This window comes from Ranitomeya variabilis, chromosome 1 (assembly GCF_051348905.1).
Source record: "Ranitomeya variabilis isolate aRanVar5 chromosome 1, aRanVar5.hap1, whole genome shotgun sequence".
Lineage (NCBI taxonomy): Eukaryota > Metazoa > Chordata > Amphibia > Anura > Dendrobatidae > Ranitomeya > Ranitomeya variabilis.
In genome coordinates, this window is record NC_135232.1 from 498,935,223 (window position 1) to 498,957,523 (window position 22,301).

General features: G+C 44.9%; 1 long non-coding RNA gene across 1 annotated transcript in view; it reads right to left on the bottom strand.

The window, feature by feature from the left end:
• Positions 1-22,301, bottom strand: part of LOC143795875 (uncharacterized) — a 110,336-nt gene that overhangs the window by 31,307 nt on the left and 56,728 nt on the right. Inside the window, exon 2 of the long non-coding RNA XR_013220440.1 lies at positions 4,360-4,473. This is a non-coding gene — a long non-coding RNA (uncharacterized LOC143795875). The remainder of the gene's footprint in view (positions 1-4,359; positions 4,474-22,301) is intronic.

Consider the following 22,301-nt stretch of genomic DNA (forward strand, 5'->3'; position numbering starts at 1 on the left):
GCTCCATGCTGCTACAGACAGTCAATTTTTTTGCAAGGGTGTCTATGATCCCCATGAAATATTTTTTTTTAAATTTACCCCCCATGGGCAAAAGCTTGTCAGGCCATGCACTTCTTTACAAGTCTCAGAGACCCACACCCCTACATTTTGCCTATTTCTTGACTCGGTTTCCTGCAATGTCTCTTCCTTACCTGCCTATAGATGACCAGGGTGAACATGCTCTATACTGTTATAGGCCGGTGAATTTTGGGCAAGGGGGCTGTGATGGCACTAGTTTATTTATTTAAAAAAGGTACCCCCCATTGGAGAAACCACATCCTTGTTGGTTGCTCACATTGGACACAAAACACTTCATATAAATTTGATAAAGCAATGCTGTTAGTTTGGCTCAGTAGTTCATTCTAAACAGCAATAGCATAAAAAGAGGATTCAGAGATCCTCCAAAAATACAGAAAAAACAGCAAAAAGGCAGAGATGTTTACCTGCCTAGGCCTCCATGTGGTTAAGATGGCGGCAACACAGGTGCAAAACTACCGATGAGGCAACCACTCACAACCTACCAAACTAATGGAGGGGGTGGCTGCTTGGCATATTACTGCACATAAAAGACTTATATGTGGCGCTGTTCACACAATGGAGATGCACAGCATCCAGGTTAACAGCCTAGTAGTGACACCCTTCTATTAGATCAGGCTGGCTGCCCAGCGCTATCCAAATGCACCCGATGTGAACAGACACCACAGTTTACAAGACAAAATGGGCCCAACTGCACCCAGAAAAAAGTGCAAAAAGCACATATGTAAATATGTAACATAGTAACATAGTAACATATTAAGGCCATGTTCACACGATCCTTTTTTTGATCCTTTTTTTGATCCTTTTTTTTCAGGTCCTGATTTGGAAAACCCGCAGTGCAAAACTGCACTGCTGATTTTCCTTCAGTTTCTTCTGCAGATTCCTCTGCGGGTTTTCAACAGCACTTTCCTATTGGTGCCTGTTGAAAACAGGAGCTGAATCCGCAGAAAGAAGTGACATGGTACTTCTTTTTTTCTGCAGGCAAATCCTCGCGGATTTGCCTGAGAAAAAAAGGATAGTGGGCACAGCGGTTTTTGTTTTCCATAGAGTAACATTGGACTGTACCCTGCATGGAAAAAGGACCTGAATAAAAAAGGATCAAAAAAAGGATCGTGTGAACATAGCCTTTAAGTCCATCTAGTTCAACCCATAGCCTAACCTAACATGCCCTAACATGTTGATCCAGGGGAAGGCAAAAAAAAACATGTGGCAAATAGTAAGCTCCACTTTGGGGAAAAAAATTCCTTCCCGACTCCACATACCACAATCAGACTAGTTCCCTAGATCAACGCCCCATCAAGGAATCTAGTGTATATACCCTGTAGCATTATACTTTTCCAGAAAGGTATCCAGTCCCCTCTTAAATATAAGTAATGAATCACTCATTACAACATCATACGGCAGAGAGTTCCATAGTCTCACTGCTCTTACAGTAAAGAATCCACGTCTGTTATTATGCTTAAACCTTCTTTCCTCCAGACATAGAGGATGCCCCCTTGTCCCTGTCTCAGGTCTATGATTAAAAAGATCATCAGAAAGGTCTTTGTACTGTCTCCTCATATATACATTAAAATAAGATCACCCCCTAGTCTTCGTTTTTTCAAACTAAATAGCCCCAAGTGTAATAACCTATCTTGGTATTTCAGACTCCCCCAGTCCTCTATTAACCTTGTTCGCTCTTTTCTGCACCCGCTCTAGTTCAGCTATGTCTTTCTTATACACCGGAGACCAGAACTGTGCACAGTATTCTAAGTGTGATCGAACTAGTGACTTGTATAGAGGTAAAATTATGTTCTCCTCATGTGCATCTATGCCTCTTTTTTTTTATGCATCCCATTATTTTATTTGCCTTTGTAGCAGCTGCCTGACACTGGCCACTGAATATGAGTTTGTCATCCACCCATACACCCAGGTCTTGTTCATTGACGGTTTTGCCCAGAGTTTTAGAATTAAGCAATTCATCTTATTACTTCTACCCAAGTGCATGACCTTACATATATCCCCATTAAAGCTCATTTGCCATTTATCAGCCCAAGCTTCTAGTTTACATAAATCATCCTGTAATATAAAATTGTCCTCCTCTGTATTGATTACCCTGCAGAGTTTAGTGTCATCTGCAAATATTGAAATTCTGCTCTGAATGCCCCCTACACGGTCATTAATAAATATGTTAAAAAAGAGGGCCCAATACGGACCCCTGTGGTACCCCATTGCTAACCGCGACCCAGTCCGAGTGTGCTCCATTAATAACCACCCCTTGTTTCCTATCCCTGAGCCAGCTCTTAACCCACTTACATATATTTTCCCCTATCCCCTATGTGAGGTATTAGTTTATATATTGGCCAAAATACGCAAGCTCGTAACCCACGTCACGTGTTCCCATGCTTACGAGTCCTAATTCTAAACAGCAATAGCACAAGAAGAGGATTCAGAGATCCTCCAAAAATACAGAAAAAACAGCAAAAAGGCAGAGATGTTTACCTGCCTAGGTCTCCAAACAAATGCAATCAGGATACAGTGGACCCATGTGGTTAATATGGCGGCAACACAGGTGCAGAATTACCAATGAGGCAACCACTTACACCCTACTAAACTAATGGAGGGGGTGGCTGCTTGGCATATTACTTCACATATAAGACTTGTATGTGGTGCTGTTCACACAATGGAGATGCACAGCATCCAGGTTAACAGCCTAGTAGTGGCACCCTTCTATTAAATCAGGCTGGCTGCCAAGCGCTATCCAAATGTACTCCATGTGAACAGACACCACAGTTTACAAGACAAAATGGGCCAACTGCACCTCAAAAAAAGGTGCAAAAAAACACATATAAAAAAAAACTATGTGAAGTATTAGTTTACATGTTGGCCAAAATATGCAAGCTCGTACCCACGTCACGGATCCCCACGCTTACGAGTCCTAATTCTAAACAGCAATAGCACAAAGAGAGGATTCAGAGATCCTCCAAAAATACAGAAAAAACAGCAAAAAGGCTGAGATAGTGCATTTGGAGGCCTAGGCAGGTAAACATCTTCGCTTCTCAGTAATTTATTACAAATATTACTTTGTCCACTATAATAGTTTCTCTCCTTGAGAGCCATAACTTTGGCTGCATCAAATATACAAATAGTGAATATACAAATGGCGATTTGGAATCCAGATTGAAATATACCAAATGCATTCAGACAATTACATAGCTGCATTTCTTGTAAAACATTTACAGATGTGACAGACATCATAATAACACAATCTTGAGAAATGTTTGTTTATTCACTTCACAAACAGTTCTATGCTTCTATATGTTTGTTGTTTGTCATTGTAAAACATTAAGGTTTACTGAACCTCTGCCTGTGGTGGTTTTATCTAAATCCTTGTAGCTTTTGTATTCTAAGGGTTTATGGCCCCTCGTCTGATGACTCCATGATATCTCAGTTTCATCCAACCTTGAAAGCTGGCCACTTGAAGGGCTGGGTGAAACTAGAGTTACTACATAGTGTAAATCACTATATAAGACCAGAGAAACATGACTAAGGGTACCGTCACATTAAGCGACGCTGCAGCGATAGCGACAACGATGTCGATCGCTGCAGCGTCACTGTTTGATCGCTGGAGAGCTGTCACACAGACCGCTCTCCAGCGACCAACGATGCCGAGGTCCCCGGGTAACCAGGGTAAACATCGAGTTGCTAAGCGCAGGGCCGCGCTTAGTAACCCGATGTTTACCCTGGTTACCAGCGTAAAAGTAAAAAAAACAAACAGTACATGCTCACCTGCGCGTCTCTCATCGTCTGCTTCCTGACACTGACTGAGCTCCGGCCCTAACAGCACAGCGGTGACGTCACCGCTGTGCTTTCACTTTCACTTTAGGGCCGGATCTCAGTCAGAGCAGGAAGCAGACGCTGGGGGACGCGCAGGTGAGTATGTACTGTTTGTTTTTTTTACTTTTACGCTGGTAACCAGGGTAAACATCGGGTTACTAAGCGCGGCCCTGCACTTGGTAACCCGATGTTTACCCTGGTTACCAGTGTAAAATATCGCTGGTATCGTTGCTTTTGCTGTCAAACACAACGATACACGGCGATCGGACGACCAAATAAAGTTCTGGACTTTATTCAGCGACCAGCGACATCACAGCAGGATCCTGATCGCTGCTGCGTGTCAAACTAAACGATATCGCTAGCGAGGACGCTGCAACGTCACGGATCGCTAGCGATATCGTTTAGTGTGACGGTACCTTTAGACAGATGCATAAACTGGGGTACCTGTACATTACAGTGTGCTCATACCTGCATAATTGGGGACGTCCATGCAGTGTAGTGAATCTCCCAGGGGTTCACTGTCTTGATGTTGCTTCTCTGATATTCCAGACGGATGATGTTTAAAAGCCTCTTGGTGAAGATCTAAGTATAATGTATGTAGTTAATCTTTATATATAGTTAATCATTATATGAAGCTAATCCTTATAAGCACTTAACCTTTGTATGTTAACATATACAAAAGTGTACGAACTCATACTATTCAATCATACTATTTCTCTAATTTTGTACTTTGCAATAAAATTGCATTTTATTGCAAGTATTAGTCCTCTTTAAAGCCGTATCTGAACCTTAGTGTTAAAAACTTGGCAAATAAAATTGCCAAATTCTCCTGTAAATAATTCTGCAAAGAGGGAACGATCATACCATTAAAAAAGACAAAACGTTGATCGTCCTTCAATGCAGTGCATCCTGCTCTCAACATATTGTTGGGATTCCATTACCATTTGAAAAGGGTTTGACAGCTTGAGGTTTCATGGTCCCCATTTTTTTTTTCAAAATAACAGTCTCCAGTCTCCAATAACGTCATTCAGACTGCATTGTTCGGTATTCTCAAAAGCTTAACTGAAAACAGACATCATTTTGTATCACATAAGTAAACTTTATAGTCTTGTAAGGATTTAAAGTATTCTGTTTCACTCGCTTTTGGACTAATTGGTGATATTTTTATCAGCCACAACTCTGAAGTTTTAGCAAGCTTTGGTGGAAGAGATACAGATTCTTTACTTTTTTTTCCTTGCAGTCAGTTCTCCTTAACTCTGTGTGATTCTATATGTGATTTTTTGTTTGAATATTGAGAAATGGATTTGGTAGAGGAAGAACGCACTTTTCTGACATTTGAAAAAAATATTTTGGAACCATGCCTTGTTTAACGTCCACCATCTTGCCATGTACGATCTTTGCCTACAGTTTAACAGTTCAATGAATGCTTTTCTTTTCCATCAGAAGACGATTTCAGGGAAGCAACATTATTTTCTTTATCTAATACAATAACAGTCGAAAAAAAATTATCTTCAAGTGTTTCTGTGGAGAAAACGCACACTTTGCATGGAGATGTAATTAATTTTTTGGCGTGGAAATTCCATTTACTTTGATATGTTGGAAATTTTGCACTAAAGCCCCATTAATAATCACTTGGGTAGATTAACGTAGACCCTTTTATGTCTATCATTGGCGACTTCTGGATGTACAAAATGCATATTGTGAAGTGGATTTTCATGGGCCCATCCAATATGTGGGTTCCAAGGCATAATGGGGTGCATATGACTATGCAGCAGGGCTGGCCTTGCTGCCAATGTGTAAAACAAGGGAGTACGGGAGTACAAAATGCATATTGTGAAGGGGATTTTCATGGGCCCATCCAATATCTGGGTTCCAAGGAGTAATACGGTGCATATGACTATGCAGCAGGGCTGGCCTTGCTGCCAATGTGTAAAACAAGGGAGTACGGTAGTCAAAAATGCATATTGTGAAGTGGACTTTCATGGGCCCATCCAATATGTGGGTTCCAAGGCGTAATGGGGTGCATATGACTGGTTATTCAGCAGGGCTGGCCTTGCTGCCAATGTGTAAAACAAGGGAGTACGGGAGTACAAAATGCATATTGTGAAGGGGATTTTCATGGGCCCATCCAATATGTGGGTTCCAAGGAGTAATAGGGTGCATATGACTATGCAGCAGGGCTGGCCTTGCTGCCAATGTGTAAAACAAGGGAGTACGGGAGTACAATATGAATACTGTGATGTGGATCTTCATGGGCCCATCCAGTATGTGGGTTCCAAGGTGTAATGGGGTGCATATGACTATACAGCAGAGCTGGCCTTGCTGCCAATGTGTAAAACAAAGGAGTACTAGAGTACAAAATGCATATTGTGAAGTGGACTTTCATGGGCCCATCCAGTATGTGGGTTCCAAGGCGTAATGGGGTGCATATGACTGGTTATTCAGCAGGGCTGGCCTTGCTGCCAATGTGTAAAACAAAGGAGTTGGGAGCACAAAATGCATATTGTGAAGTGGATTTTCATGGGCCCATCCAGTATGTGGGTTCCAAGGTGTAACCTGATGCACCAGTACAAATAGGCTCTGTGACTTTAAGAGTCCCTCATTCATAAATGAAACAAGATGTGTCTCCTTATGTGTCAGACAGCACATGGCCAGCTAAGGTTGTTAAATGTTACAATGACATTTCCTAATTAATGTATTTGTAGTGGTTGAAAGCAATGTTAAAGTTGAAAAACGTTTAAAATACGCTGCGTCTGAACTAAGCCCAAGTGGTGGAGGAAATTTTCAGTCTGGGGTTAATTATTTGGCCTTACAGGCAAGTCATTAACCTGCAAAAGATGCACCTTAACATATTTCCGAGCAAAATCCATTTTGTTTTGATTTTGCATGTTTTTTGGTGCACCTGTAAAAATAGCGTGAAACTCTGACAACATTACTTACAGCTGTGACCTAGGAGTCAGAAATGCTTCCAGGGGCGATCCCCATGATGTTCCCATGTAACTTCAGCAGTGTTTCCATCATTTTCAGATGTTTTTAGACCTTAAAAGGACCCCCGGGGGGATCGCGGTAAAAATACTCGGGTCTCTCATAGACTTACATTGGGCTCGTTGCTAGGGTTGAGTACCCGAGTATTCCAATTTGCTCGACCAGAGCAACAAGCACCGGAGCATTTTAGTGCTTGTTCATCACTAGTAGAGAGACTAGTGATGATCAAATAGTGAAATATTCAGATTCGGGAAAATCGGCATGAATAATGTCTAATATCCATGTACTCATACCGAATAACAAATCCAATGCAAGTCAATCGGAAAGCCGAATATTTTTCTGCTGGACCCAACAAACAGGTCAGGGGGTGTGGGAAAAAAGCTGAGATTCATGGGAAAGATCTAAAACTAAATGGGAACAGCATGGAGAAGATATATGCATGCCTTTCTGACTTACATATGGTATCTGGGAATAAAGTTGTCAGACTAATGCGCCGGTTTTACGGATTTATAAGAAGACCTGCCAAACAAAACTTTTTTCTAAGGGAAAAATGCTAAGAAACATTATTTCCTTCATAATTACATGTATGTAACGCAAAATAAAAAAAAGTTTAAAAAATATTAAACCTCTCCTTTAGTGTGTGTTCACATTGAGCGTTTTGGCACTATTTTTTACTTTAACGTTTGTGAGAGATCTCACTCCTACATTTGTGAGGTCCCCTCCCTGATGCCAAATAGTTAGCCAGATAGTGGAATTCATATTCCCCATCACTTTACAATGCCATCTAAAACATGCCCATTTGAATTTTGGGCTTTGCCTGCCACCACCACCATGTCCACCGCCATGTCTTTATGCGGCCCTCACTGACAATTAGAAGAGTGTCAGCAGGTCCCGTGAAACCTGAGTTTGGTACGTGCCTTCAGAGGACCCTGTATCATACATTTGAAAGACCTCTCACTCTTACATTCGGGAGGTCCCTCCCTCATGCCAAATAGTTAGCCTGATAGTGGAATACATATTCCCCATCCCTTTACAATGTAATTTCAAACATGCCCAAGTTGAATTTTGGGCTTTGCCCGCCACCACCACCATATCCACCACCATGTCATTATGTAGCCCTCACTGACAATTAGTAGAGTGCCAGCAGGTGCCGTGAAACCTGAGTTTGGTAAGGGTCCTCAGGTGGCCCTGTATAATACATTTGGGAGAGCTCTCACTCCTACTTTCAGGAGGTTCCTCTCTCATGGAAAATTGTTAGCCAGATACTGGATTACATATTCCCCATCCCTTTAAAATGCCATTTCAAAAATGCCCATTTGAATTTTGAGCATCGCCTCCCACCACCACCATGTCCACTGCCATGTCATTATGTGGCCCTCGCTTTTAATTTTCAGAGGGCCACCAGTTGCTGTGAAACCTGCATTTTCTAAGGTCCACAGTTCATTTTTGCCACTGGATGCCAATGGAGCCACTGTCATAGCAGCCGAAGCCTCTGTAAAGTTAATATAATACAGGAGTTGGGTGAGCTATATGATCAATGTCAGTATATTGGATTCTACCAGACACCAAAAGCACTAGAATCAAATTCAGAATGGAGTGTATACAGAATGTGTAATGCTGAGCCTGATCGGGACACGGAAAGTGTTCCCCAAGGAGCACTGCAATGCTGGAAGCAACAGCGCCCTGGGAGAGAAGACCCACCGGAAAGTGGTGCAGGCGCCACAAAGTGATTTGTAAGCACCACAGGATGAACCTTCCAGCAGCGCGGCATTTGAGCAGACTGGAGAGCAGCGTCAGCACCAGGCCAGGGAGTCGGGGAGCTGACAGAGTGCAGAAACATAAGGTAAGGCAAAAAGGTAGTCACGGACGGAAAAGGGTTAGGTGCCAGGTGGGAATGCAGTGTCAGAAGGCAACAGCAGGAGGGTAGTCAGTAACAAGCCGGGAGGTGAGAAACACCAGAGAGGACGTAACGGTACCAAAGCAGAGGACAGAACCGCAGGTCAGGAAATAGGGTGAGTCATACACAATCGGGATCAAACACACAGAGGAACAACGATCACCAATAGAGTAACCTAGGTCAGCTGCTCTAGCCAAGGGACCAGGATCAGAAGGAGGCAGAAATAATTAACCCCAACCAGACCAGGACTGAATAGGAACAAAACCCCATCCTGGATCATGACAGTACCCCCCTCTCAATGAGAGGCCACAGGACCCCCAGGTCTCTCAGGATACCTGGCATGAAAGGCCTGGACCAGTCGATCCACATGAATTAACCAGGATAGAGCCCAAGACCAGTCTTCCGGACCGTAACCCTTCCAATGCACAAGATATTGAAGTGAACGGCGGACTATCCAAGAATCCACGATCCACCTCGTACTCCATCTGACCATCCACAGAAACCGGTGACAGGGAAGGCAATCACCCCTCCCCACCAGACCCCAATGGTTTCAAAGGGCCTTAGGGACTACGCTGGGAATCCGTAAAGACAGTGCAAGACACAAATGAAAGGCTACCGGGTTCACCTCCTCCGTGATTTCATAAGGACCGATAAACTTAGGCCCCAGTTTAGCAGAAGGAACCTTAGGTCTTATATTCCTAGTTGACAACCAAACTTTATCTCCAACCCGGAACACCGACCCCACCGAGCATCTTTTTCCTGCAAAAAATGTATATTTACTCTGAGCCTCCCCAATATTCCTTTGGACCTCCCGCCATAACTCCCCCAGGGCACCCGGAGTCCAAATGGGAGAATTCCTCAAAATGTGGATGGAAACCATGATTACAGAAAAAGGGGTACGTGCCCATAGATTGATTAACACGGTTGTTGAAAGCAAACCCACCCAAAGGCAAAGCAGCACACCAATCATCTTGTCTAGTCACTGCTAGACAGGACAGACAGTGCAAAATTTGTTCTCAAGACTGATTGGTCATTTGCCCGTTGGTCCACGGGTGATAAGCGAACGAAAAGGACAACACAATACCCAACCTCCTGCAAAACGCCCTCCAAAACCTAGACTCAAACTGAACCCCTCTGTCAGACACCACACTCAAGGGAATACCATGCAAATGCACCACATGCTCCACAAACAACCTGGATAACGTCTCCGCAGTGGACAAAGCAGTCAAGGGTACAAAATGTGCCTGTTTACTAAACCTGTCTACTACAACCCAAACAACAGTATTACCCTTGGAAGGAGGAAGATTGGTGATAAAGTCCATGGACAAATGAGTCCATGGCCTATCAGGAATTGGCAAAGGCACCAATTCCCTGGCCAGCTATGGGAAATTTTTGCATGGGAACATACCTCACAGGCAGACACAAACTTCCCAACATCTGAGGCTAGAGAGGGCCACCAAAAAAACCCTCGAGATGGCCCTACAGGTAGCCGAGATTCCAAGATGTCCACTCAGGACAGAGCCGTGGAACTCCCGGATGATCCTGAGTCAAAACTGAAGTGGCACAAACAGCTTATCAACCGGTTTAGACAGAGGAGCCAGCGACTGAGCCTCCTGGATCACTGGCTTCAAATCAGAGGAAACGTCAGCCACTAAAACCCCCGATTGAAGAATGGAGTAAGGAGGTACAGGGGGAGACACTGGATCCAAGCTATGGGAAAAAGAATTGGCCTTGTCATTTATGGACCCAGACTGAAAGGTAATCGAGAACTGGAACTGAGAAAAAAAAGCAACCATCTCGCCTGCCTCGGGGTCAACCTCTTGGCTGACCCAATGTAAGCCAGGTTCTTGCGGACAGTAACCACAGTGATAGGATGTTCCTCCCCCTCCAAAAAAATGCCTCCATTCTTTAAAAGCCAACTTAACGGCCAGAAGTTCCCGATTACCAACATCATAATTCTTCTCTGCCGGGGAGAACTTCTTAGAAAAGAAGGTACAGGGTCTCAAATTGGTCAAACTGTTGGGCCCTTGGGACAACACCACTCTCACTCCCACCTCTGAGGCGTCCACCTCAACAATAATTAGTTTAGAGGAATTCGGCTGAATCAGAACCAGAGCAGACATGAAACTCTTATTTAATGCTAAAAACGCTACCACAGCTGAGGCTGACCAATTGTTGATAGGGGTTTGACCACCTGCAAAAACCATATAATAAAATTCTGATAATAATTAGCGAATCCTAAGAAGCGTTGCAGGCCTTTCAAATCTTAGGGTTGAATGCAATCTACAATAGCCTGAACCTTCCTAGGATCCATACGAAAGTCCTCTGCAGACACCATAAACCCCAGAAAAGACAGTTCCTGAATAGTGTTGAGCGATACCGTCCGATACTTGAAAGTATCGGTATCGGAAAGTATCGGCCGATACCGGCAAAATATCGGATCCAATCCGATACCGATACCCGATACCAATACAAGTCAATGGGACTCAAGTATCGGAAGGTATCCCTGATGGTTCCCCGGGTCTGAAGGAGAGGAAACTCTCCTTCAGGCCCTGGGATCCATATTAATGTGTAAAATAAAGAATTAAAATAAAAAATATTGATATACTCACCTCTCCGACGCAGCCTGGACCTTACCGCTGGTAACCGGCAGCCTTCTTTGCTTAAAATGAGCGCGTTCAGGGCCTTCCATGACGTCACGGCTTCTGATTGGTCACGGCCGCCCATGTGACCGCCACGCGACCAATCACAAGCCGTGAATTTAGGACCTGAGAATTACGTCACGGCTTGTGATTGGTCGCGTGGCGGTCACATGGGCGGCCGCGACCAATCACAAGCCATGACGTCATCTAAGGCCCTGAACGCGCTCATTCTTAGGAAGGAAGGCTGCCGGAAAGAAGCCGAGAGTGAGTATATTCCTATTAGGTATATACTCACCCTCGGACGCGCCCTGCTTCTTTCCGGCAGCCTTCCTTCTTAAGAATGAGCGCGTTCAGGGCCTTAGATGACGTCATGGCTTGTGATTGGTCGCGGCCGCCCATGTGACCGCTCACGCGACCAATCACAAGCCGTGACGTCATCCCTCAGGTCCTAAATTCCTAGAAGGGAATTTAGGACCTGAGGGATGACGTCGCGGCTTGTGATTGGTCGTGTGGCGGTCACATGAGCGGCACGCGACCAATCAGAAGCCGTGACGTCATGGAAGGTGCTGAACGCGCTCATTTTAAACAAAGAAGGCTGCCAGTTACCAGCGGTGATGTCCAGGGGCCTCCGGACAGGTGAGTATATCAATATTTTTTATTTTAATTCTTTATTTTACACATTCATATGGATCCCAGGGCCTGAAGGAGAGTTTCCTCTCCTTCAGACCCTGGGAACCATACACTGGAAACTTCCGATTCCGATTCCCGATACCACAAAAGTATCGGATCTCGGTATCGGAATTCCGATACCGCAAGTATCGGCCGATACCCGATACTTGCGGTATCGGAATGCTCAACACTATAGTGTTGAGCATTCCGATACCGCAAGTATCGGCCAATACTTGCAGTATCGGAATTCCGATACCGAGTTCCGATATTTACCGCATATCGGATACCGGAATCGGAAGTTCCCAGAATTCAAAGTGCACGAATTCAGCCAATGAGGAATGATTACAAGTGTGGGCACATCCTGTTCGGCATGGTGGGCATGTAACTACTGGCAAGGCTGTGATTGGCTGCTGAAATGATGTCATGATGCACTATAAAAAACGCTGCCGCCCTTTCTGGCTCACTCTGCTGTGAATTCAGTTAGGCATAGGACTGTTGTGGATTCTGTTTTTGGGCTCCCTCTGGTGGTTACAGCTGGTACTGGCTGACTTTGGTGGGTTGCGGTCTCTGGTTTCCACCTGTCCATCAGAGGCTGGGTGTTTCCTATTTAACCTGGCTTTCCTGTCATTCCCTTGCCGGCTATCAATGTATCAGTGTGTCTCTGTTACCTTTGCTACCTGCTCCTAGGCCTTCAAGACAAGCTAAGTCTGGATTTCCCTGTTTCATGTTTGCTTTCATGTTTTTAGTCCAGCTTGCAGATATGTAATTCTCTGCTGCTGGTTGCTCTAGTGGGCTGAAATTACCACTCATGTACCATGAGTTGGCACATGAGTTCAAGTAATTTCAGGATGGTATTTTGAAGGGTTTTAAGCTGACCGCGCAGTTCACCTTTTGTATCCTCTGCTATCTAGCTTAAGCGGGCCTCATTTTGCTGAATCTGTTTTCATAACTACGTTTGTGCCTTCCTCTCATTTCACCGTCATTATATGTGGGGGGCTGCTATTTCTGTGGGAATATTTCTCTGGAGGCAAGATAGGTCTGTGATTCTTCTGATAGGGGTAGCTAGATCTCCGGCTGGCGCGAGACATCTAGAGTCCCCCAGGAACGTTCCCCGGCTGCTGTTAGTTGAGTGTTGAGGTTCTGGATCGCGGTCAGCTCAGGTTCCATCACCCTAGAGCTCGTCCTGTTTTTGCCCGTGTTATGTGTTTAATTCCCTGCCATTGGGAACATGACAGTATAGCCGGCCCACAAAGTGCTAATTGTTTGGGCTGAAGCAGGAGAAAAAGAAGTGTTGAAGGGAAATTTTATTATTTTTTTTCCCTCAGAGTTTTGCTGCCTAGCCCTTAATTGCTGTCTAGCTGCTTCTTACCTCCTCTTAACCCTTGAATGGCTCTGACCTTAGCTGTTTAACATGGATGTCCAGAGTTTGGCTTCCAGCCTGAATAATCTTGCTGCAAAAGTTCAAAACATACAGGATTTTGTTGTTCACACTCCTATGTCTGAACCTAGAATTCCTATTCCAGAGTTTTTTTCTGGAGATAGATCTACCTTCCTGAATTTCAGGAACAATTGCAAATTGTTTCTTTCTTTGAAATCTCGCTCCTCTGGAGACCCTGCTCAGCAGGTCAAGATTGTAATATCTTTCCTGCGGGGCGACCCTCAGAATTGGGCATTTGCATTGGCACCAGGGGATCCTGCATTGCTCAGTGTGGATGCGTTTTTTCTGGCACTGGGATTGCTCTATGAGGAACCTAACCTGGAGATTCAGGCTGAAAAGGCTTTATTAGCCCTCTCTCAGGGGCATGATGAAGCGGAAGTATATTGTCAAAAATTTCGGAAATGGTCGGTGCTTACTCAGTGGAATGAGTGCGCCCTGGCTGCAAACTTCAGAGATGGTCTTTCTGAGGCCATTAAGGATATTATGGTGGGGTTCCCTGCGCCTACAGGTCTGAATGAGTCTATGGCTATGGCCATTCAGATTGATCGGCGTTTACGGGAGCGAAAACCTGTGCACCAGTTGGCGGTGTCTTCTGAACAGGCACCTGAGACTATGCAATGTGATAGAATTCAGTCCAGAAGTGAACGGCAAAATTATAGGCGGAAGAATGGATTGTGTTTTTATTGTGGTGATTCAGCTCATGTTATATCAGCATGCTCTAAACGCACAAAAAAGGTTGATAAATCTTTTGCCATTAGTACTCTGCAGTCTAAGTTCATTTTGTCTGTAACTCTGATTTGTTCACTGTCATCCATTTCCGTCGATGCCTATGTGGATTCGGGCGCTGCCCTGAGTCTTATGGATTGGTCATTTGCCAAACGCTGCGGTTTTAGTCTGGAGCCTCTGGAAGTTCCTATTCCTTTGAAGGGAATTGACTCTACACCATTGGCTATGAATAAACCGCAGTACTGGACACAAGTGACCATGCGCATGACTCCCGTTCATCAGGAGGTGATTCGCTTCCTTGTACTGTATAATTTACATGATGTACTAGTGCTTGGTCTGCCATGGTTACAAACTCATAATCCAGTCCTGGATTGGAAAACAATGTCTGTGTTAAGCTGGGGATGTCAGGGGGTTCATGATGATGCACCTCTGATTTCAATCGCTTCATCTACTCCTTCTGAGGTCCCTGCGTTTTTGTCTGACTATCGGGATGTTTTTGAGGAGCCTAAGCTCAATTCGCTCCCTCCTCATAGGGATTGTGACTGTGCTATAGAATTAATTCCTGGCAGTAAGTTCCCTAAGGGTCGTTTATTTAATCTGTCAGTGCCAGAGCATACTGCTATGCGGAATTATATTAAGGAGTCCTTGGAAAAGGGACATATTCGTCCATCTTCGTCCCCTCTGGGAGCAGGTTTTTTTTTCGTGGCAAAAAAGATGGTTTCCTGAGGCCTTGTATAGATTATCGCCTTCTGAATAAGATTACAGTCAAATATCAGTATCCATTGCCATTATTGATTGATTTGTTTGCTCGCATTAAGGGGGCTAGGTGGTTCACTAAGATAGATCTTCGCGGTGCGTATAATCTTGTGCGGATAAAGCAGGGTGATGAGTGGAAAACCGCATTTAATACACCTGAGGGCCATTTTGAGTATTTGGTAATGCCTTTTGGACTTTCTAATGCTCCTTCAGTCTTTCAGTCCTTTATGCACAATATTTTCCGTGAATATCTGGATAAGTTTATGATTGTGTATTTGGATGATATTTTGGTGTTTTCTGATGACTGGGAGTCTCATGTTCTACAGGTCAGGAAGGTGTTTCAAGTCCTGCGGGCCAATTCTCTGTTTGTGAAGGGCTCAAAATGTCTCTTCGGAGTCCAGAAGATTTCTTTTTTCTCCTTCTACTATTGAGATGGATCCCGTCAAGGTTCAGGCGATTTGTGACTGGACACAACCTACATCTGTTAAGAGTCTTCAGAAGTTCTTGGGTTTTGCTAATTTTTATCGTCGGTTCATTACTAATTTTTCCAGTGTTGTTAAACCTTTGACTGATTTGACTAAAAAGGGTGCTGATGTTGCTAATTGGTCTCCTACGGCTGTGGAGGCCTTTCAGGAATTTAAGCGCCGGTTTTCTTCTGCTCCTGTGTTATGTCAACCAGATGTTTCACTTCCTTTTCAGGTTGAGGTTGATGCTTCCGAGATTGGAGCGGGGGCGGTTTTGTCACAGAGAAGTTCCGATGGCTCGGTGATGAAGCCATGTGCGTTCTTTTCTAGAAAATTCTCGCCCGCCGAGCGCAATTATGATGTGGGTAATCGGGAGCTTTTGGCCATGAAGTGGGCATTTGAGGAGTGGCGTCATTGGCTTGAGGGTGCTAGACATCGTGTGGTGGTCTTGACTGATCACAAAAATCTGATTTACCTTGAGTCTGCCAGGCGTCTGAATCCTAGACAGGCTCGTTGGTCGTTGTTTTTTTCTCGTTTCAATTTTGTGGTTTCATACCTGCCAGGTTCAAAGAATGTGAAGGCAGATGCTCTTTCCAGGAGTTTTGTGCCTGACTCTCCTGGAGACTCTGGGCCTACTGGTATCCTTAGGGATGGGGTAATATTGTCCGCCGTCTCCCCAGACTTGCGACATGCATTGCAGGAGTTTCAGGCGGATAAACCTGATCGTTGTCCACCAGAAAGACTGTTTGTTCCGGATGATTGGACCAGTAGAGTCATCTCCGAGGTCCATTCTTCTGTGTTGGCTGGTCATCCTGGAATATTTGGTACTAGAGACTTGGTGGCCAGGTCTTTTTGGTGGCCTTCCTTGTCAAGGGATGTGCGCACCTTTGTGCAGTCTTGTGAAGTGTGTGCTCGGGCTAAGCCTTGCTGTTCTCGGGCCAGTGGGTTGTTGTTATCCTTGCCTATCCCGAAGAGGCCTTGGACGCACATTTCCATGGATTTTATTTCAGATCTCCCTGTCTCACAGAAAATGTCCGTTATCTGGGTTGTGTGTGACCGCTTTTCTAAGATGGTTCATTTGGTACCCTTGCCTAAGTTGCCTTCCTCCTCTGAGTTGGTCCCTTTATTTTTTCAGAACGTGGTTCGTTTGCATGGGATTCCGGAGAATATCGTTTCTGACAGGGGATCCCAGTTTGTGTCTAGATTTTGGCGGACGTTTTGTGCTAAGATGGGCATTGATTTGTCTTTCTCGTCTGCATTCCATCCTCAGACGAATGGCCAGACGGAGCGAACTAATCAGACCTTGGAAACTTATTTAAGGTGTTTTGTTTCTGCTGATCAAGATGACTGGGTTGCCTTTTTGCCACTGGCCGAATTTGCCCTTAATAATCGGGCTAGTTCTGCTACTTTGGTTTCTCCTTTCTTTTGTAATTCGGGGTTTCATCCTCGTTTTTCCTCTGGTCAGGTGGAGCCTTCGGATTGTCCTGGAGTGGACGTGGTGGTGGACAGGCTACATCAGATTTGGAATCAGGTGGTGGACAATTTGAAGTTGTCTCAGGAGAAGACTCAGCAGTTTGCTAATCGCCGTCGCCGCGTGGGTCCTCGACTTCTTGTTGGGGACTTGGTGTGGTTGTCTTCTCGTTTTGTCCCTATGAAGGTCTCTTCTCCTAAGTTCAAGCCTCGGTTCATCGGTCCTTATAAGATCTTGGAGATTCTTAACCCTGTATCTTTTCGCTTGGATCTCCCGGCATCGTTTGCTATTCATAATGTGTTCCATCGCTCGTTATTGCGGAGGTATGAGGTGCCCGTTGTTCCTTTGGTTGAGCCTCCTGCTCCGGTGCTGGTGGAGGGAGAATTGGAGTATGTTGTTGAGAAGATCTTGGATTCTCGTGTTTCCAGACGTAAACTCCAGTATTTGGTTAAGTGGAAGGGTTATGGTCAGGAGGATAATTCCTGGGTGGTCGCCTCTGATGTTCATGCAACTGATTTGGTCCGCGCCTTCCATAGAGCTCATCCTGATCGCCCTGGGGGTTCTCATGAGGGTTCGGTGACCCCTCCTCAAGGGGGGGGGTACTGTTGTGGATTCTGTTTTTGGGCTCCCTCTGGTGGTTACAGCTGGTACTGGGTGACTTTGGTGGGTTGCGGTCTCTGGTTTCCACCTGTCCATCAGAGGCTGGGTGTTTCCTATTTAACCTGACTTTCCTGTCATTCCTGTTGTGTATCCGCTTTTTGGGCTCCCCTGGTGGTTGCTGGTGGTACTGGTGACTTGTTTGCACTTTGCTGTTTCTGTTCACCTGCTTCCATCAGTGTTTGGGAGTTTCCTATTTAGCCTTGCTCTCCAGTCATTTCCTTGCCGGTCATCATTGTAACCAGAGCCTTTCGGTTGCATGTTCCTGCTACTAGTCTGCTGATCAGCTAAGTGGACTTTTAGTCCTTATCATTTTTGTACTTTTGTCCAGTTTACAGTTTTGTCATTTTCTGTTGCTGGAAGCTCTTGTGGGCTGAAATTGCCACTCCTGTGTGATGAGTTGACACAGGAGTCTTAAAGTAATTTCAGGATGGTTTTTGAAAGGGTTTTCAGTTGACCGTGAAGTCCTCTTTTGTATCCTTCTGCTATCTAGTAAGTGGACCTCTCTTTGCTAAATCTACTTTCATACTGTGTATGTCATTTCCTCTGAAATCACCGTTAATATATGTGGGAGGCTGCTATCATCTTTGGGGAATTTCACTAGAGGTAAGCCAGGTCTGTTCCTTCCTCTACCAGGCGTAGTTAGTTCTCCGGCTGGCGCGTGGCATCTAGGAAGTCGTAGGTATGCTCCCTGGCTACTATTAGTTGTGTGGTAGATTTAGCTCACGGTCAGCTCGAGTTTCCATCACCCGAGAGCTCGTCCGTTATTTATATGTTTCTGACGTTCCCTTGCCATTGGGAACCATGACAGTATGACCGGCCGCGTGTTAAACTTATTGGCAGAAGAAAGGAGAGAAAAAAGAAGTCTGTAAAATTTTTTTTTTTTCCCCCTATGCTTGCTCCATAGTTGGATCAGTTGTATTTCAGCTCTAATTGCAGCCTTTGCCTTTCTCTCCTTATAATCCTTGAATGGCTCTGAGCTCACCTGTTTAAAGATGGATCCTCAGAGTTTGGCTGCAGGTTTAAATAATCTTGCTACGAAGGTTCAAAATTTACAAGATTTTGTTATACATACTCCTATTTCTGAACCTAAAATCCCTACACCAGAGGTGTTTTCCGGAGATAGATCTCGGTTTCTGAATTTCAAATATAATTGTAAATTATTCCTTTCTCTCAGACCTCACTCCTCAGGAGATCCTGTCCAGCAGGTTAAGATTGTAATCTCTTTGCTGCGAGGTGACCCTCAAAATTGGGCATTTTCATTGGCACCAGGGGATCCTGCGTTGCTCAATGTGGATGCGTTTTTCCTGGCTTTAGGGTTGCTTTATGAGGAACCTAATTTGGAGATTCAAGCTGAAAAAGCTTTGATAGCCCTATCTCAAGGGCAAGATGAAGCTGAGATATACTGCCAAAAATTTCGTAAATGGTCTGTGCTTACTCAGTGGAATGAGTGCGCCCTAGCGGCAAATTTCAGAGAGGGCCTTTCTGATGCCGTTAAAGATGTTATGGTCGGGTTCCCTGCGCCTACAGGTCTGAATGAGTCCATGACAATGGCTATTCAGATTGATCGGCGATTGCGGGAGCGCAAACCCGTGCACCATTTGGCGGTATCTTCTGAAGAGACGCCAGAGAAAATGCAATGTGACAGAATTATGTCCAGAAGCGAGCGGCAGAATTATAGGCGTAAAAATGGGTTATGCTTCTATTGTGGTGATTCTGCTCATGTTATATCAGCATGCTCTAAACGTACTAAGAAGGTTGACAAGTCTATTTCAATTGGCACTTTACAGTCCAAATTTATTTTGTCTGTAACCTTGATTTGTTCATTATCAGTTATTACCGTGGATGCCTATGTGGACTCTGGCGCCGCTCTGAGTCTTATGGACTGGTCCTTTGCCAGGCACTGTGGGTTTGATTTAGAGCCTCTGGAAGTCCCTATACCTCTGAAGGGTATTGATTCTACACCTTTGGCTTGTAATAAACCACAGTTCTGGACGCAAGTGACTATGCGTATGACTCCAGACCATCAGGAGGTGATTCGCTTCCTTGTGTTGTACAATTTACATGATGTTTTGGTGCTTGGATTACCATGGTTACAATCTCATAACCCAGTCCTTGACTGGAAAGCTATGTCTGTGTTAAGCTGAGGATGTCGGGGGGCTCATGGGGACATACCTTTGGTGTCCATTTCGTCATCTATTCCATCTGAGATTCCGGCATTTTTGTCTGATTATCGTGATATTTTTGAAGAGCCTAAAATTGGTTCACTCCCTCCCCACAGGGATTGTGATTGCGCCATAGATCTGATTCCTGGCAGTAAATTTCCAAAGGGTCGTTTGTTTAACCTATCTGTACCTGAACATGCTGCTATGCGCGAGTATATTAAGGAGTCCCTGGAAAAGGGACATATTCGTCCTTCTTCATCACCTTTAGGAGCCGGTTTTTTCTTTGTCTCTAAAAAGGATGGCTCTCTGAGGCCTTGTATTGATTATCGACTCCTGAATAAAATTACAGTCAAATATCAGTATCCGTTGCCTTTGCTGACTGATTTGTTTGCTCGCATAAGGGGGGCTAAGTGGTTCTCTAAGATTGATCTTCGTGGGGCGTATAATTTGGTGCGAATTAAGCAGGGGGATGAGTGGAAAACCGCATTTAATACTCCTGAGGGCCATTTTGAGTATTTAGTAATGCCTTTCAGCCTTTCTAATGCACCTTCGGTCTTTCAGTCCTTAATGCATGATATTTTCCGTGAATATTTGGATAAATTTATGATTGTGTATTTGGATGATATTTTGATTTTTTTCTGATGACTGGGAGTCTCATGTTCAGCAGGTCAGGAGGGTTTTTCAGGTTTTGCGGGAGAATTCTTTGTGTGTAAAGGGTTCAAAGTGTGTCTTTGGGGTTCAAAAAATTTCCTTTTTGGGGTACATTTTTTCCCCTTCTTCTATTGAGATGGACCCTGTCAAGGTTCGGGCTATTTATGACTGGACGCAGCCTACTTCTCTGAAGAGTCTTCAGAAATTCTTGGGCTTTGCTAATTTTTATCGCCGATTTATAGCTGGTTTTTCTGGCGTTGCTAAACCTCTGACGGATTTGACTAAAAAGGGTGCTGATGTTGCCAATTGGTCCCCTGCTGCTGTGGAGGCCTTTCGGGAGCTTTTGGCCATGAAGTGGGCATTTGAGGAGTGGCGTCATTGGCTTGAGGGTGCCAGACATCAGGTGGTAGTTTTGACTGATCACAAGAATCTCATTTATTTAGAGTCTGCCAGGCGCCTGAATCCTAGACAGGCACGTTGGTCGTTGTTCTTTTCTCGGTTTAATTTTGTGGTCTCGTACTTACCGGGTTCTAGGAATGTGAAGGCAGATGCTCTTTCTAGGAGTTTTGAGCCTGACTCTCCTGGGAATTCTGAACCTGCTGGTGTCCTTAAGGATGGGGTGGTTTTGTCTGCTGTCTCCCCAGATCTGCGACGTGCTTTGCAAGAATTTCAGGCGGATAGACCTGATCGTTGTCCGTCTGGTACACTGTTTGTTCCTGACGATTGGACCAGTAGAGTCATCTCGGAAGTTCATTCTTCTACTCTGGCAGGTCATCCGGGAATTTTTGGCACCAGAGATTTGGTGGCTAGATCCTTCTGGTGGCCTTCCCTGTCTCGAGGTGTGCGTGTTTTTGTGCAGTCTTGCGATGTGTGTGCTCGGGCCAAGCCTTGTTGTTCTAAGGCTAGTGGGTTATTGTTGCCCTTGCCTATTCCGAAGAGGCCTTGGACGCACATCTCTATGGACTTTATCTCGGATCTCCCAGTTTCTCAGAAGATGTCTGTCATCTGGGTGGTGTGTGACCGTTTTTCTAAAATGGTTCATTTGGTGCCATTGCCTAAGTTGCCTTCCTCATCTGAGTTGGTCCCTCTGTTTTTTCAAAATGTGGTTCGCTTGCATGGTATTCCGGAAAACATCGTTTCTGACAGGGGTACCCAGTTCGTGTCTAGATTTTGGCGGGCAGTCTGTGCCAGGTTGGGCATTGATTTGTCTTTTTCGTCTGCATTCCATCCTCAGACCAATGGCCAGACGGAGCGAACTAATCAAACTTTAGAGACTTATTTGAGGTGTTTTGTGTCTGCGGATCAGGATGATTGGGTTGCCTTTCTGCCGTTGGCAGAGTTTGCTCTTAATAATCGGGCTAGTTCTGCCACTTTGGTTTCTCCTTTCTTTTGCAATTCAGGGCTTCATCCGCGTTTTTCATCTGGTCAGGTTGAATCTTCGGATTGTCCTGGAGTGGATGCGGTAGTGGATCGGTTGCATCGGATTTGGGGACAAGTGGTGGATAATTTGGAATTGTCCCAGGAGAGGACTCAGCAGTTTGCTAACCGCCGTCGTCGTGTTGGTCCTCACCTTCGTGTTGGGGACTTGGTGTGGTTGTCTTCCCGTTTTGTCCCTATGAGGGTTTCTTCTCCTAAATTTAAGCCTCGGTTCATCGGTCCTTATAGGATTTTGGAGATTCTTAACCCTGTTTCCTTTCGTTTGGACCTCCCGGCATCTTTCGCTATCCATAATGTATTCCATCGGTCGTTGTTGCGGAGATATGAGGTACCGGTGGTTCCTTCTACTGAACCTCCTGCTCCTGTGCTGGTGGAGGGTGAATTGGAGTACGTGGTAGAGAAGATCTTGGACTCCCGTATTTCCAGACGGAGACTTCAATATCTGGTTAAAT